At 57.1% G+C, this 14,070-nt stretch overlaps 3 non-coding genes and 3 pseudogenes across 3 annotated transcripts; all 6 read right to left on the reverse strand.

Annotated features, from left to right (window-relative positions):
• Window positions 1-1,975: 1,975 nt before the first annotated feature.
• Window positions 1,976-2,083, reverse strand: LOC146788913 (U6 spliceosomal RNA). The gene has a single exon (XR_014970176.1). It is a non-coding gene; the product is annotated as a U6 spliceosomal RNA (small nuclear RNA).
• Window positions 2,084-2,898: 815 nt separating this feature from the next.
• On the reverse strand, window positions 2,899-3,017 carry LOC146788914 (5S ribosomal RNA; annotated as a pseudogene).
• Window positions 3,018-7,086: 4,069 nt separating this feature from the next.
• Window positions 7,087-7,194, reverse strand: LOC146788915 (U6 spliceosomal RNA). The gene has a single exon (XR_014970177.1). It is a non-coding gene; the product is annotated as a U6 spliceosomal RNA (small nuclear RNA).
• An 815-nt stretch (window positions 7,195-8,009) lies between these two features.
• Window positions 8,010-8,128, reverse strand: LOC146788916 (5S ribosomal RNA; annotated as a pseudogene).
• A 4,069-nt stretch (window positions 8,129-12,197) lies between these two features.
• Window positions 12,198-12,305, reverse strand: LOC146788917 (U6 spliceosomal RNA). Its single transcript, XR_014970178.1, has one exon. It is a non-coding gene; the product is annotated as a U6 spliceosomal RNA (small nuclear RNA).
• An 815-nt stretch (window positions 12,306-13,120) lies between these two features.
• LOC146788918 (5S ribosomal RNA) lies at window positions 13,121-13,239 on the reverse strand (annotated as a pseudogene).
• Between the last annotated feature and the right edge of the window lie 831 nt (window positions 13,240-14,070).

Raw genomic sequence — 14,070 nt, forward strand, 5'->3', positions numbered from 1 at the left:
ATCTCCATTACCTCTTTACGAAGCCAAAGTTAACCAGGCCACTAGACCTGACTATGTCCTCAGGGATGAGCTATTCAGGCAGACACTGAGGGAGAGGTGAGGAGTAGATTCTGAACCTATCCGAGGGCAACATTAGCAGACAACTGTCTGTCTCAATTAATAACAAGAGATTGGACACAGTAAGCAGGTAAATGAGATGTTTAAATTGCAAATCTAGTAATCTATTCATTTCTTACCCGAGTTTAGCTTGAAAGGCACATTGAAGAACACAGTAAAGCAAACAGGAAGTGAGTTTATGCCCCGATTACTTACCGGTAATCTTCATTACTCCGAGTATAGTCTTCCTCGCCACATGACTAACACAGTGAGCTTCAGCTCCACACCAGAACCCTCCAAAGCAAAAAAGTCAGCCTCCCATGCCTCCCATCCCTTCCCAATATGGCCGACCCATTACACCCATGACCCCTATAAGAGGCGGGCCGGCCCATCCCATCAGCCTGAAACTACCAAGCACAAACATGAAGCCGATAGCCAGACAGGGAGGGAGGGATGGGAACTCATGTGGCGAGGAAGACTATACTCGGAGTAATGAAGATTACCGGTAAGTAATCGGGGCATTACCTCCTCGTTAGTCTTCCTCGCCACATGACTAACACAGTGAGCACATACCAAAGCCAAGCGGCTTCATGGAAACTCACAAGAAACCAACAGACCAGAAGGGGACGCCCACGAACGAGGGCAAAACCCAACAGGCCAGAACGAGCGGAAGGACCACCCAGGGGAGAGGCAACCACGAGCAGGAGAAACCAGCCCGGGACCGAAAGACACCGGGAAGGACAAAACCCGGACCCCAGAGACACGAAGCGCTGCCAGGAAACCAGCCCCAAGCCAAAGCCAAAGGGGGACAGAGAAAGGCTCCGGACCAGACCGCACGGAGCCAAAGGCCACAGGAAACAGGGCCCAGATCCAACGGACATCCCGACAGCGAGAGGGCATCAAAAACCCAGAAAGGGGAACCGAAGGAACAGAGGGCAACCCCACCACAGCGACCCAACAAAAAAGTCGCAGCAGAAAGAGAGACACAGTCCGACAAACACAGCAACCCCCGCAAGGGAGACCACCACCCGCGAGAGAGCCGAATCCACCAGAGGAACGGGGCAGCGGAACCAGATGTAAACAAACAACTGGCAAGAGCCGCAAGAAAGGGAAAGGGGCACAGAAGAGAAACAGACGGGGAAACACCCCAGTCACACAAAGGACCCCCTGGAAGGGACCGCGACCCCAAGGAGAGAACCCCGGCAGGAACAAGGGAACAAAAAGACCCAAGACGGCGTCGGAAACGACACCGAAGAGACCCGGCCACCAAGGGAACTCAACCAGGCCACAGTGGAAAGCGGAAAACCCACAAGACCACCCATGCACAGAAGGCAGGGAAAAGCAGCGCGACGGACCGAGCCCGCCCCGCACAGGGACCATGCGAGCCGCCAAAGCGAGCACCCAGGCGGCCACACAGGCAGCCAGTGCAACAACCAGACCCCGCTCAGCCCGACAACGAGGAACCGACTGAAAAAGGGAAAGCACCGGGAGACAAAAAAGCCACAGGCAGAAACACACCAAAGGTGAGAAGGACAGAGGGGCAGGCCGAAAACCGAACCCGAGCCACGTCAAGACCCCCCGGGAGCCACCAGAGCCAACAGGCCCCGGAACCCCAAAACCAGGGACAAAAGACGAGGACACAAGCCACACCGGAAGCGCAAGGGCCCGCCAGGGAGCATAGAACCGGAGGCACCAGCACCCCCGGACACCCAACAGCACAGCTGGGAACAAAAACCAGCAAGGGAAAAAGAAAGCAGGGGCAGACCCATGCGAGCACCACCAACCCAAACAATTCCCAACCAACACCAGTGAAAACCCAGTGCCAGCTAAAGACCAGGGAACGAACACTCAATCCGCAGAGCAAGAGGCCAAGTCCACAATTCATAAGGAACGCTCCACGAATTTGCGTGGCACCCTTGCGCAGGGGCCATGCCAATCTTCTCTGTATCATTCCAATTTTTAGCATATGTGCCGCCGAAGCAAGCACCCAAAAGGTCAGAGCGACACCAGTCTAGGAGCCAGGACGAGAAGGCCCAAGAGCCAACACCGGAGACCCAAAGGAAGCAAACAGCACCAAAGGGACCCAGAAGAACACCGTCACACAGGCAGCCACCAACAGGGGCGAACCCCGCAAACACCCGGGAGCACGAGGCAGGGCCAGCAAGGCAGGGGAAAACCCCAGAGAAACCAAGGAACGGTAAACAGAAGCCAGACGGGAAAACCGCCCACAGGGAAAACCACTGACCCAGCACAGTACAGGAACCCAAGCATGCCCCCCAGGGAAACAAAAAGCCGCCAAAGGGAAGGATGCACCCAGCCGCACCAGGATAGAGAGCGGGAAGGGCCCGGGCTAAACCGCACCAAGGAAGGGCCAGAGGCACCGAGACCACCTGGAAGGAGAAAAACTGCCAGGCAACAAGACCCAAAACATGATACGAGGAAGGCCCCCACCAAGGCAGACAACCCCAACATGAAAAACCAGGGGAACAAATCAAACCCCATGACAGGATCCGATCAGAGAAGGACAAGCGAGACCGCCAAAAGCGACCCAGTAGAAAAAAAAGACAGAACGCTCACCCCACCAGAGGAGGGCGCCGAACCCCTGGCCCGACCAAGCAGGTCCGAACAGAAGGACCACAACAAAGACCCCAACCCCCAGGGGGCAAGGAGAAGTACGGAGACAGCAGGAAGCCGTCCGGAAAAGGGTGTAAGAGCAGCCCGCCGAGACAGGGAGCAGGAAGAGCAGGGAGCGGCAAAGCCGCAGACCCGGACAAGAAAGGGCGAGCCCAAGAAGGACCACTTAGCCTACAGCACCCGGCATTCCCAGGCGGACTCCCATCCGGGTACGAACCAGGCCAGACCCAGCTTAACCGCTGAGAGCAGATGAGACCAGGCGCAACCAGGGTGGTAAGGCCGAAGGCCCCACAGCCCCCGGAAACCCCCGGAGGACAGCCAACCAGCAACCGCCAGGGACAGACCCCACACAACAACGGCTGGAGCAGGAGTCCACAGGAGGAAAGTACCCGGGAGCCAAAGCCCGGAAGGGACAAAGGGGAAAGAGACAACACAGCAATCCATGAAGCTGAGGCCCCGCAACCCAACGCTACAGGCGCCCACCAGCAGACGCGTCAAAGACACCCTGCAGAAAAGCGGAGAGAACAAACCAAGGGGGCCCGCCGAGGCCAACACAGAAGAAAACCAGAGCGAGAAAACACCTGGAAGGCCCCATCGCAGGGACAAGCAGAGCACGGAAGAGCGTACGACGACCCCCCGAAGCCAGACCCAGTTCGAAACAGGACCCAACCCCACCGAAGGAAATACCAGTGCCCAAAAGCACAGCAGAGTCGAAAGGCTCAAAACACAGCGCCGACACCGTCGGCAAGCCGAAAGCCAACCGAGCCCCGCACCCCAACAGGACACCCACAAACAGAGAGGACCGAGCGACCCACACGCTCACAGGCACAACCACCGGAAAAACATACAAGCCCACAGCCGCCCCCACAGAGACGGGCAGCCAAATGGCAAAACCCAAACCCCAGAGCCCGCTATAGCAGGGCATCAAGGCACAAGGTGGCGGGGGAGGGGGGAGCGCAGGGCAGGACCGCGAGGGCCAGCAGGAAGGGGAACCAGCAAGCAAGGCCGACAGAGCAGAGCCACCCCCCGGGATCCCCGGACCAACCGGGGCAGGAAGTCGACCACCCACCAGAGGCAGGCGGGAGGTGAGAGCCGCAGGAGCGGAGAGAGAAGGCAGGCAACTAACGGGGCGACAGACCCGCATAGCACAGCAGCCAAGAGCGGAGTAAGAGTCAAGCAAAGCCAAGCAAAGCCAACGGAAACCGAGAAGCCCCAGGAGCAGGCCAACTCAAAGGCACACAACTCACCCTCAGAAGGACGAAGGGCCGAGCGGACCCCCCCCGGAACCGAACCGGTGACCAAGAGAGCGGAACCAGGCCCCCGCGAGGCACGCAAGGGACCATCGAGCCACTGGACCCGGCCGGAAACATGCCCCCAACTGAAGGAAACGCCAGCGCCTACACCCCAGAAAGAGCAAGCAGGGACATCGCAAGACCAGGGATAGCCGTAGCGCGAAAACGAGCAGCGCGCATGCGCGCGAGCCAGACACCGCCAACCCGAAAGTTACGCGCAGGAAAACGAGAGGACCAGCGCCACTCCAGGGACACCAGCAACCTGCACGACCCCGGACTGAGCAACGGGTGAGTGATCACGGGACAGGGAGGAAGCGCACCCACCCCGGCAACAGAAGCGAACGAGCAGCGCAGGTCGAATAGTGCAAAACTCCAACTTCCAGGCAGGGCGGGAAAGTGCCTCCCAGGCAACAGCGGAACCAGAGACACAGCAGAGGCCGCGCAACACGGCGGCAATACGTACCGACACACCCGTATAAAAGTGTGTGTTCCCTGCCAGTTATACCACAAAACTCTGCGGAAACCGACGGGACGGGCGATACCAAGAAAGCCAGCCTGACATTCATCAGCACTGGTTTCAGGTTCTTGAGGAAATCTTGGGGCCCCGGCAGTTATTCATTTACAAATTAAGCACTGTGACAAAAGGTAGGTGTGGGTCCTTTCCAAGCAGAGTATGCGCCTTGGATGGCTCATTCGTGGCATGGCCTTAGAAGATGTGGGTGCAAACATGTATTGTGCCAGGGTTTGTAGGAGAACACACAGAGCCTCTTCGCAAGATTTGTATTATTTACGATGGTAATATCGCTTCTGGTCAACCCTGATTGCACCTGCTGAAATAATGATTCTGGCACGAAATTGTGAGCGATGAGGCGCTCTGTTAAAAACTGCTGAGGAGCTAAAGAAAGAAATATCTGAGATGCACTTGATGACACTGAGAAAATTGTCAACAGGGTTGGAGAGCTGAACCTTGCCCCACATATGAAGGCAATTTAAGGAAAAGGTTTTCCTGCTGTTTTTTTTATTAAAGTTCAGTATTTACATTTTTAACTATAGTTTTGAACGAAATACAATGTAGGATAAATGTTGGAAATCTCCATTACCTCTTTACGAAGCCAAAGTTAACCAGGCCACTAGACCTGACTATGTCCTCAGGGATGAGCTATTCAGGCAGACACTGAGGGAGAGGTGAGGAGTAGATTCTGAACCTATCCGAGGGCAACATTAGCAGACAACTGTCTGTCTCAATTAATAACAAGAGATTGGACACAGTAAGCAGGTAAATGAGATGTTTAAATTGCAAATCTAGTAATCTATTCATTTCTTACCCGAGTTTAGCTTGAAAGGCACATTGAAGAACACAGTAAAGCAAACAGGAAGTGAGTTTATGCCCCGATTACTTACCGGTAATCTTCATTACTCCGAGTATAGTCTTCCTCGCCACATGACTAACACAGTGAGCTTCAGCTCCACACCAGAACCCTCCAAAGCAAAAAAGTCAGCCTCCCATGCCTCCCATCCCTTCCCAATATGGCCGACCCATTACACCCATGACCCCTATAAGAGGCGGGCCGGCCCATCCCATCAGCCTGAAACTACCAAGCACAAACATGAAGCCGATAGCCAGACAGGGAGGGAGGGATGGGAACTCATGTGGCGAGGAAGACTATACTCGGAGTAATGAAGATTACCGGTAAGTAATCGGGGCATTACCTCCTCGTTAGTCTTCCTCGCCACATGACTAACACAGTGAGCACATACCAAAGCCAAGCGGCTTCATGGAAACTCACAAGAAACCAACAGACCAGAAGGGGACGCCCACGAACGAGGGCAAAACCCAACAGGCCAGAACGAGCGGAAGGACCACCCAGGGGAGAGGCAACCACGAGCAGGAGAAACCAGCCCGGGACCGAAAGACACCGGGAAGGACAAAACCCGGACCCCAGAGACACGAAGCGCTGCCAGGAAACCAGCCCCAAGCCAAAGCCAAAGGGGGACAGAGAAAGGCTCCGGACCAGACCGCACGGAGCCAAAGGCCACAGGAAACAGGGCCCAGATCCAACGGACATCCCGACAGCGAGAGGGCATCAAAAACCCAGAAAGGGGAACCGAAGGAACAGAGGGCAACCCCACCACAGCGACCCAACAAAAAAGTCGCAGCAGAAAGAGAGACGCAGTCCGACAAACACAGCAACCCCCGCAAGGGAGACCACCACCCGCGAGAGAGCCGAATCCACCAGAGGAACGGGGCAGCGGAACCAGATGTAAACAAACAACTGGCAAGAGCCGCAAGAAAGGGAAAGGGGCACAGAAGAGAAACAGACGGGGAAACACCCCAGTCACACAAAGGACCCCCTGGAAGGGACCGCGACCCCAAGGAGAGAACCCCGGCAGGAACAAGGGAACAAAAAGACCCAAGACGGCGTCGGAAACGACACCGAAGAGACCCGGCCACCAAGGGAACTCAACCAGGCCACAGTGGAAAGCGGAAAACCCACAAGACCACCCATGCACAGAAGGCAGGGAAAAGCAGCGCGACGGACCGAGCCTGCCCCGCACAGGGACCATGCGAGCCGCCAAAGCGAGCACCCAGGCGGCCACACAGGCAGCCAGTGCAACAACCAGACCCCGCTCAGCCCGACAACGAGGAACCGACTGAAAAAGGGAAAGCACCGGGAGACAAAAAAGCCACAGGCAGAAACACACCAAAGGTGAGAAGGACAGAGGGGCAGGCCGAAAACCGAACCCGAGCCACGTCAAGACCCCCCGGGAGCCACCAGAGCCAACAGGCCCCGGAACCCCAAAACCAGGGACAAAAGACGAGGACACAAGCCACACCGGAAGCGCAAGGGCCCGCCAGGGAGCATAGAACCGGAGGCACCAGCACCCCCGGACACCCAACAGCACAGCTGGGAACAAAAACCAGCAAGGGAAAAAGAAAGCAGGGGCAGACCCATGCGAGCACCACCAACCCAAACAATTCCCAACCAACACCAGTGAAAACCCAGTGCCAGCTAAAGACCAGGGAACGAACACTCAATCCGCAGAGCAAGAGGCCAAGTCCACAATTCATAAGGAACGCTCCACGAATTTGCGTGGCACCCTTGCGCAGGGGCCATGCCAATCTTCTCTGTATCATTCCAATTTTTAGCATATGTGCCGCCGAAGCAAGCACCCAAAAGGTCAGAGCGACACCAGTCTAGGAGCCAGGACGAGAAGGCCCAAGAGCCAACACCGGAGACCCAAAGGAAGCAAACAGCACCAAAGGGACCCAGAAGAACACCGTCACACAGGCAGCCACCAACAGGGGCGAACCCCGCAAACACCCGGGAGCACGAGGCAGGGCCAGCAAGGCAGGGGAAAACCCCAGAGAAACCAAGGAACGGTAAACAGAAGCCAGACGGGAAAACCGCCCACAGGGAAAACCACTGACCCAGCACAGTACAGGAACCCAAGCATGCCCCCCAGGGAAACAAAAAGCCGCCAAAGGGAAGGATGCACCCAGCCGCACCAGGATAGAGAGCGGGAAGGGCCCGGGGCAAACCGCACCAAGGAAGGGCCAGAGGCACCGAGACCACCTGGAAGGAGAAAAACTGCCAGGCAACAAGACCCAAAACATGATACGAGGAAGGCCCCCACCAAGGCAGACAACCCCAACATGAAAAACCAGGGGAACAAATCAAACCCCATGACAGGATCCGATCAGAGAAGGACAAGCGAGACCGCCAAAAGCGACCCAGTAGAAAAAAAAGACAGAACGCTCACCCCACCAGAGGAGGGCGCCGAACCCCTGGCCCGACCAAGCAGGTCCGAACAGAAGGACCACAACAAAGACCCCAACCCCCAGGGGGCAAGGAGAAGTACGGAGACAGCAGGAAGCCGTCCGGAAAAGGGTGTAAGAGCAGCCCGCCGAGACAGGGAGCAGGAAGAGCAGGGAGCGGCAAAGCCGCAGACCCGGACAAGAAAGGGCGAGCCCAAGAAGGACCCCATAGCCTACAGCACCCGGCATTCCCAGGCGGACTCCCATCCGGGTACGAACCAGGCCAGACCCAGCTTAACCGCTGAGAGCAGATGAGACCAGGCGCAACCAGGGTGGTAAGGCCGAAGGCCCCACAGCCCCCGGAAACCCCCGGAGGACAGCCAACCAGCAACCGCCAGGGACAGACACCACACAACAACGGCTGGAGCAGGAGTCCACAGGAGGAAAGTACCCGGGAGCCAAAGCCCGGAAGGGACAAAGGGGAAAGAGACAACACAGCAATCCATGAAGCTGAGGCCCCGCAACCCAACGCTACAGGCGCCCACCAGCAGACGCGTCAAAGACACCCTGCAGAAAAGCGGAGAGAACAAACCAAGGGGGCCCGCCGAGGCCAACACAGAAGAAAACCAGAGCGAGAAAACACCTGGAAGGCCCCATCGCAGGGACAAGCAGAGCACGGAAGAGCGTACGACGACCCCCCGAAGCCAGACCCAGTTCGAAACAGGACCCAACCCCACCGAAGGAAATACCAGTGCCCAAAAGCACAGCAGAGTCGAAAGGCTCAAAACACAGCGCCGACACCGTCGGCAAGCCGAAAGCCAACCGAGCCCCGCACCCCAACAGGACACCCACAAACAGAGGGGACCGAGCGACCCACACGCTCACAGGCACAACCACCGGAAAAACATACAAGCCCACAGCCGCCCCCACAGAGACGGGCAGCCAAATGGCAAAACCCAAACCCCAGAGCCCGCTATAGCAGGGCATCAAGGCACAAGGTGGCGGGGGAGGGGGGAGCGCAGGGCAGGACCGCGAGGGCCAGCAGGAAGGGGAACCAGCAAGCAAGGCCGACAGAGCAGAGCCACCCCCCGGGATCCCCGGACCAACCGGGGCAGGAAGTCGACCACCCACCAGAGGCAGGCGGGAGGTGAGAGCCGCAGGAGCGGAGAGAGAAGGCAGGCAACTAACGGGGCGACAGACCCGCATAGCACAGCAGCCAAGAGCGGAGTAAGAGTCAAGCAAAGCCAAGCAAAGCCAACGGAAACCGAGAAGCCCCAGGAGCAGGCCAACTCAAAGGCACACAACTCACCCTCAGAAGGACGAAGGGCCGAGCGGACCCCCCCCGGAACCGAACCGGTGACCAAGAGAGCGGAACCAGGCCCCCGCGAGGCACGCAAGGGACCATCGAGCCACTGGACCCGGCCGGAAACATGCCCCCAACTGAAGGAAACGCCAGCGCCTACACCCCAGAAAGAGCAAGCAGGGACATCGCAAGACCAGGGATAGCCGTAGCGCGAAAACGAGCAGCGCGCATGCGCGCGAGCCAGACACCGCCAACCCGAAAGTTACGCGCAGGAAAACGAGAGGACCAGCGCCACTCCAGGGACACCAGCAACCTGCACGACCCCGGACTGAGCAACGGGTGAGTGATCACGGGACAGGGAGGAAGCGCACCCACCCCGGCAACAGAAGCGAACGAGCAGCGCAGGTCGAATAGTGCAAAACTCCAACTTCCAGGCAGGGCGGGAAAGTGCCTCCCAGGCAACAGCGGAACCAGAGACACAGCAGAGGCCGCGCAACACGGCGGCAATACGTACCGACACACCCGTATAAAAGTGTGTGTTCCCTGCCAGTTATACCACAAAACTCTGCGGAAACCGACGGGACGGGCGATACCAAGAAAGCCAGCCTGACATTCATCAGCACTGGTTTCAGGTTCTTGAGGAAATCTTGGGGCCCCGGCAGTTATTCATTTACAAATTAAGCACTGTGACAAAAGGTAGGTGTGGGTCCTTTCCAAGCAGAGTATGCGCCTTGGATGGCTCATTCGTGGCATGGCCTTAGAAGATGTGGGTGCAAACATGTATTGTGCCAGGGTTTGTAGGAGAACACACAGAGCCTCTTCGCAAGATTTGTATTATTTACGATGGTAATATCGCTTCTGGTCAACCCTGATTGCACCTGCTGAAATAATGATTCTGGCACGAAATTGTGAGCGATGAGGCGCTCTGTTAAAAACTGCTGAGGAGCTAAAGAAAGAAATATCTGAGATGCACTTGATGACACTGAGAAAATTGTCAACAGGGTTGGAGAGCTGAACCTTGCCCCACATATGAAGGCAATTTAAGGAAAAGGTTTTCCTGCTGTTTTTTTTATTAAAGTTCAGTATTTACATTTTTAACTATAGTTTTGAACGAAATACAATGTAGGATAAATGTTGGAAATCTCCATTACCTCTTTACGAAGCCAAAGTTAACCAGGCCACTAGACCCGACTATGTCCTCAGGGATGAGCTATTCAGGCAGACACTGAGGGAGAGGTGAGGAGTAGATTCTGAACCTATCCGAGGGCAACATTAGCAGACAACTGTCTGTCTCAATTAATAACAAGAGATTGGACACAGTAAGCAGGTAAATGAGATGTTTAAATTGCAAATCTAGTAATCTATTCATTTCTTACCCGAGTTTAGCTTGAAAGGCACATTGAAGAACACAGTAAAGCAAACAGGAAGTGAGTTTATGCCCCGATTACTTACCGGTAATCTTCATTACTCCGAGTATAGTCTTCCTCGCCACATGACTAACACAGTGAGCTTCAGCTCCACACCAGAACCCTCCAAAGCAAAAAAGTCAGCCTCCCATGCCTCCCATCCCTTCCCAATATGGCCGACCCATTACACCCATGACCCCTATAAGAGGCGGGCCGGCCCATCCCATCAGCCTGAAACTACCAAGCACAAACATGAAGCCGATAGCCAGACAGGGAGGGAGGGATGGGAACTCATGTGGCGAGGAAGACTATACTCGGAGTAATGAAGATTACCGGTAAGTAATCGGGGCATTACCTCCTCGTTAGTCTTCCTCGCCACATGACTAACACAGTGAGCACATACCAAAGCCAAGCGGCTTCATGGAAACTCACAAGAAACCAACAGACCAGAAGGGGACGCCCACGAACGAGGGCAAAACCCAACAGGCCAGAACGAGCGGAAGGACCACCCAGGGGAGAGGCAACCACGAGCAGGAGAAACCAGCCCGGGACCGAAAGACACCGGGAAGGACAAAACCCGGACCCCAGAGACACGAAGCGCTGCCAGGAAACCAGCCCCAAGCCAAAGCCAAAGGGGGACAGAGAAAGGCTCCGGACCAGACCGCACGGAGCCAAAGGCCACAGGAAACAGGGCCCAGATCCAACGGACATCCCGACAGCGAGAGGGCATCAAAAACCCAGAAAGGGGAACCGAAGGAACAGAGGGCAACCCCACCACAGCGACCCAACAAAAAAGTCGCAGCAGAAAGAGAGACGCAGTCCGACAAACACAGCAACCCCCGCAAGGGAGACCACCACCCGCGAGAGAGCCGAATCCACCAGAGGAACGGGGCAGCGGAACCAGATGTAAACAAACAACTGGCAAGAGCCGCAAGAAAGGGAAAGGGGCACAGAAGAGAAACAGACGGGGAAACACCCCAGTCACACAAAGGACCCCCTGGAAGGGACCGCGACCCCAAGGAGAGAACCCCGGCAGGAACAAGGGAACAAAAAGACCCAAGACGGCGTCGGAAACGACACCGAAGAGACCCGGCCACCAAGGGAACTCAACCAGGCCACAGTGGAAAGCGGAAAACCCACAAGACCACCCATGCACAGAAGGCAGGGAAAAGCAGCGCGACGGACCGAGCCCGCCCCGCACAGGGACCATGCGAGCCGCCAAAGCGAGCACCCAGGCGGCCACACAGGCAGCCAGTGCAACAACCAGACCCCGCTCAGCCCGACAACGAGGAACCGACTGAAAAAGGGAAAGCACCGGGAGACAAAAAAGCCACAGGCAGAAACACACCAAAGGTGAGAAGGACAGAGGGGCAGGCCGAAAACCGAACCCGAGCCACGTCAAGACCCCCCGGGAGCCACCAGAGCCAACAGGCCCCGGAACCCCAAAACCAGGGACAAAAGACGAGGACACAAGCCACACCGGAAGCGCAAGGGCCCGCCAGGGAGCATAGAACCGGAGGCACCAGCACCCCCGGACACCCAACAGAACAGCTGGGAACAAAAACCAGCAAGGGAAAAAGAAAGCAGGGGCAGACCCATGCGAGCACCACCAACCCAAACAATTCCCAACCAACACCAGTGAAAACCCAGTGCCAGCTAAAGACCAGGGAACGAACACTCAATCCGCAGAGCAAGAGGCCAAGTCCACAATTCATAAGGAACGCTCCACGAATTTGCGTGGCACCCTTGCGCAGGGGCCATGCCAATCTTCTCTGTATCATTCCAATTTTTAGCATATGTGCCGCCGAAGCAAGCACCCAAAAGGTCAGAGCGACACCAGTCTAGGAGCCAGGACGAGAAGGCCCAAGAGCCAACACCGGAGACCCAAAGGAAGCAAACAGCACCAAAGGGACCCAGAAGAACACCGTCACACAGGCAGCCACCAACAGGGGCGAACCCCGCAAACACCCGGGAGCACGAGGCAGGGCCAGCAAGGCAGGGGAAAACCCCAGAGAAACCAAGGAACGGTAAACAGAAGCCAGACGGGAAAACCGCCCACAGGGAAAACCACTGACCCAGCACAGTACAGGAACCCAAGCATGCCCCCCAGGGAAACAAAAAGCCGCCAAAGGGAAGGATGCACCCAGCCGCACCAGGATAGAGAGCGGGAAGGGCCCGGGGCAAACCGCACCAAGGAAGGGCCAGAGGCACCGAGACCACCTGGAAGGAGAAAAACTGCCAGGCAACAAGACCCAAAACATGATACGAGGAAGGCCCCCACCAAGGCAGACAACCCCAACATGAAAAACCAGGGGAACAAATCAAACCCCATGACAGGATCCGATCAGAGAAGGACAAGCGAGACCGCCAAAAGCGACCCAGTAGAAAAAAAAGACAGAACGCTCACCCCACCAGAGGAGGGCGCCGAACCCCTGGCCCGACCAAGCAGGTCCGAACAGAAGGACCACAACAAAGACCCCAACCCCCAGGGGGCAAGGAGAAGTACCGAGACAGCAGGAAGCCGTCCGGAAAAGGGTGTAAGAGCAGCCCGCCGAGACAGGGAGCAGGAAGAGCAGGGAGCGGCAAAGCCGCAGACCCGGACAAGAAAGGGCGAGCCCAAGAAGGACCCCATAGCCTACAGCACCCGGCATTCCCAGGCGGACTCCCATCCGGGTACGAACCAGGCCAGACCCAGCTTAACCGCTGAGAGCAGATGAGACCAGGCGCAACCAGGGTGGTAAGGCCGAAGGCCCCACAGCCCCCGGAAACCCCCGGAGGACAGCCAACCAGCAACCGCCAGGGACAGACCCCACACAACAACGGCTGGAGCAGGAGTCCACAGGAGGAAAGTACCCGGGAGCCAAAGCCCGGAAGGGACAAAGGGGAAAGAGACAACACAGCAATCCATGAAGCTGAGGCCCCGCAACCCAACGCTACAGGCGCCCACCAGCAGACGCGTCAAAGACACCCTGCAGAAAAGCGGAGAGAACAAACCAAGGGGGCCCGCCGAGGCCAACACAGAAGAAAACCAGAGCGAGAAAACACCTGGAAGGCCCCATCGCAGGGACAAGCAGAGCACGGAAGAGCGTACGACGACCCCCCGAAGCCAGACCCAGTTCGAAACAGGACCCAACCCCACCGAAGGAAATACCAGTGCCCAAAAGCACAGCAGAGTCGAAAGGCTCAAAACACAGCGCCGACACCGTCGGCAAGCCGAAAGCCAACCGAGCCCCGCACCCCAACAGGACACCCACAAACAGAGGGGACCGAGCGACCCACACGCTCACAGGCACAACCACCGGAAAAACATACAAGCCCACAGCCGCCCCCACAGAGACGGGCAGCCAAATGGCAAAACCCAAACCCCAGAGCCCGCTATAGCAGGGCATCAAGGCACAAGGTGGCGGGGGAGGGGGGAGCGCAGGGCAGGACCGCGAGGGCCAGCAGGAAGGGGAACCAGCAAGCAAGGCCGACAGAGCAGAGCCACCCCCCGGGATCCCCGGACCAACCGGGGCAGGAAGTCGACCACCCACCAGAGGCAGGCGGGAGGTGAGAGCCGCAGGAGCGGAGAGAGAAGGCAGG

This window comes from Triturus cristatus, chromosome 10 (genome assembly GCF_964204655.1).
Source record: "Triturus cristatus chromosome 10, aTriCri1.1, whole genome shotgun sequence".
Taxonomy (NCBI): Eukaryota; Metazoa; Chordata; class Amphibia; order Caudata; family Salamandridae; genus Triturus; species Triturus cristatus.